This window comes from Solanum lycopersicum, chromosome 4, assembly GCF_036512215.1.
Source record: "Solanum lycopersicum chromosome 4, SLM_r2.1".
NCBI classification, from domain to species: Eukaryota; Viridiplantae; Streptophyta; class Magnoliopsida; order Solanales; family Solanaceae; genus Solanum; species Solanum lycopersicum.
Window position 1 is genome coordinate 10,403,023 of NC_090803.1, and position 3,604 is coordinate 10,406,626.

The window sequence follows — 3,604 nt, forward strand, 5'->3', positions numbered from 1 at the left end:
AGTATGTTTACTTAATAAAATTATCGTAAATATTATTAAAATATTTTAAAATTATTAATGAATTTCAAATGTTTTAAAATTTAAATGATTTTCAATTATATAAAAATATTTCAATATATGTAGTATTTTAATTAAATAGTAATTCCTATACTTTCCTTTAAATTATTTAAATTCTAGCCTATTCTATTTATAATTTCTTTCAAATGCTAGCCACTACAATCAAAATTTATTTCAATCATAACACCTCTTTTATTTAAATTTTAGTCAATTTAATTGAAAATTTAGCTATTCCATATTCAATCCAATCTGATTTCAATGCATCTCATCTTTTGATCTCAACCATCTATTTTATTAATCAAATCCTAACCCTTAATCTCTCATTAAACCAGCGGTTGTGATTAAATCTCCTATTCTCTTTCTTCAACACCAAAAGACCCCAAAAACCTCAAAGTCCAATTCATTCTCCTTTCTTCTAAAAATTTGTCGCCTCTATTTCTCCTTTCCCTTCGTTCTCCCCATTTTTTCCGGCGAAGGCAACCAGACGCTAACGATGTCTCATCTTTCCCCTCCATCTCCCTCTCTTCTTCTCCCCTCTCCCGTCTTTCCCCCTCTTCCCGTCGCTGATCTTCTCTCTCCGTTCATCCCCTTCCTACCAGCCAGCGAGGACAGCACCCGCTGGCAGCTGTCCCTCTCCCCTTCTCCCATTGATCCTCTCCGTCTTCTACCTCTCTCCGCCTCCCTCTTCTCCTCTTTCCTCTCCTGTTTCCCCTTCTATCGTCCCCTTCTTCTTCTCCTTTTATTTTCTTCTCCTTTTGCAGTGAAACCAACGGCGACCATAAGCAACTCCATGCAACTGGTGCAAGCTGTAGTAGCAGCAAGAGGCCAAAAGCAGCAACAACCAGTGCATGCAGTAGCGCTGGAGAGAACAGCCAGCGAGAAGGGACGCCGGTAATGCCTTGCTCCATTTTTTCTTTTCTTTTCTCTGCGGGATGAACAACCAATGGCGACTCCAAATTCAAAATCTCAAAAGAGTTGTTAGATCGCGCACAAAATCCAATTTTATGAAAAATGGGGCGCAACAGTGGTTGTATTAGGCGGGACCGGTGAAGAACAAAACAATATGAATTATTATGGCTATTTAACCGAGGCTCTTGAATTACAATTTGTTGGGACAAGAAGAGTTATTTTATTCCGATGTATGTGGTTTGATGGTATGATCAAAAGTGGGGAGTTAAAATGGATGAATATTCCTTTGTAAGTGTTAGCCGTCAGCGATATTTGAAAATAAATGAGCCATTTATATTAGCTAGCAAAGCATCACAAGTATTTTATGCTATCGATAATTCCAATAAAGGTTGGCACCTAGTGCAAAAGGTTCAACCTCGTGATTCTTTTGATAATTTGAAGAAAAAAAGATGATGACTTAGAAGATTTAGATAACTCTACACAAGTGAAAAGAAAAAGAACTCATTAAGGTTTGGAGCTTTGTCATGCTTTCATTTACATTATTAATTATTTATGATAATAATTATTTATAGTATTTCTATGAAAATTTGTTTAATGCCCTTGGTTTTCAATTTTACCTTGATCTTACCTATTTGAACTTTTGTTTTGAAGACTTCACTCTTATTTTTTTGTATTATTATCTAGGTTGACATGAATCCCTCAATAAATCTTATGTATGAAATGGGACAAGATTCAAAAATTTCGAAGCATGAACTCAATCAACTAGGTGCCTTATAAAAAGGACTAGGTCAAAGTTTGAAATCTATGAGCACTATAAGAGTTAATGCTATACAAAGGACTCCAATTTTCAAAAATAGAAGTTATTATACAACTACTTCTAAGTTTAATAAGCTAGAAGATAATAGTTTCCATGTGCATCCTTGTTTTGAGGAAAAGGAAGAAGACGCTCCCCTCTATCAAGAAGATGAAATGAATCAATACACTTTGACTAGTGATGCAAAGGGTCAGGGACAAAGGATAAGGATTAATGCTGAAAAAAGGACTATAATTGGCGAAAATAGATTAACTACAGCAACTTCTAGTCGAAATAAGCAAGTAAAGAAAAGTATCCAAGCGCCTCCTGATTTTTATCCAATGGAAGACAATGACACCCGCTTTCCAAAAACGGAAGTGTCTCGGGATACCCAAAGAAGTGATCATTTACAAAAGAGTTAGTTATGTTAATCTGTTTGATCAAAAAATTCTGGTTAACTTTCTCTTATTTATCTCCTTGTATTATTTTTGTTACTAATTGAAATAAACTTTTTATTTTTGTTTACTCCCCTCAAAATTTGCAGGTCCATTTGAATTCATAAGTCCAAAAAAGTAATTGATGTGCCTCGAGTTGGCCAAAGAAGTGATACTGCAATCTTATTTTATTTGTGCAACTTTTTTTTGTTAGTTGAATTGATGTCTTGGTTGTTTTTTACTTGCACTTAAATTTGCAGGTCCATTTGAATCTAGAAAAGCAAAAACAGTGGTTGGAGTGACTCGAGGTTCTAAGGAACATCAAACTAGTTAGTATTTTGTTGTTGTTACATGTAAAGCAACAAAAAGATTATCTATGACTTGCTTTCCTAGGAAATAGTTTTGTTTGCATATGGCTAGCATTTTTAGGAACAAGGACCTTCGAAATAAGGGGAATATTAGTAGATATTTTTCTCAGTAACTCTCCATTCATGAAAATTGTAATCCATATTCAACAACATCTTTCTTAGATGTTGTCCATTCCTCTTTCTGTATCACGTTTTTTTTGTGGGGATTCTACATTTTTTCTACCTGGTTTGTCTAGTTGTCCCTTGGTTCGGAATTGTTGATCGGTACCTCTCAAAGGCAAAGGAAATTTAGTGATTTGATAGCATGGTATTTTGGATAATATGTCTTACAATCTTATACAGAAAAGACCATTATATTGTATACATTAACAATTTTAGAACTTGACACCTAAAACATAACTACTAGATCATTCTCCAGATTCTTTCGATTATTTAGCGCTAATGATGAATTTATATTAAAGAGCATAGTTGACTTACTTTAAACTGTGCAGGCCCAGCTGGATATGATAAGGAACAAAAAATGACTGAAGTGTATTGTGATGCTGAGAGAAGTGATACTAGTATTTTACTTTTTTTTTTTGTGTAATTCTTTGTTGTTATTAGTTTTCCTGAAGTTTTATTTTGTTTGAATATGATAATTTTCAGGTATACTAAATTCTAAAAAGGAAAAAAAGGTGATTGAAGTGGCTGAAGATTCTACAAGAAATGAAACTAGTATGTATTTTTTTTTGTTTTGGTAATTAGGTACTTTATTAATCATCAAAGTAGTAGTTACAAAGCCAGCAAAAAACTACTTGCTATCTCAATATAACAACAAACTAATAACGAACTCTAAAAACTAAATTTATCTAGGAATAGTTTGGCTACTACATTAGCTCTAAGACAACATACACAAACAATTCTTGGGGCTATAGTAACCATTATGGTATCATGTTTCTAAAAAATTCTTGTACTCCTTTTCTTCCATAGTGCATAGATATACTCTACATAGATCAATCTTAGGGCTGTTCTAGAGGATTCCTCCCTTTAGTCTTTAATGTGAT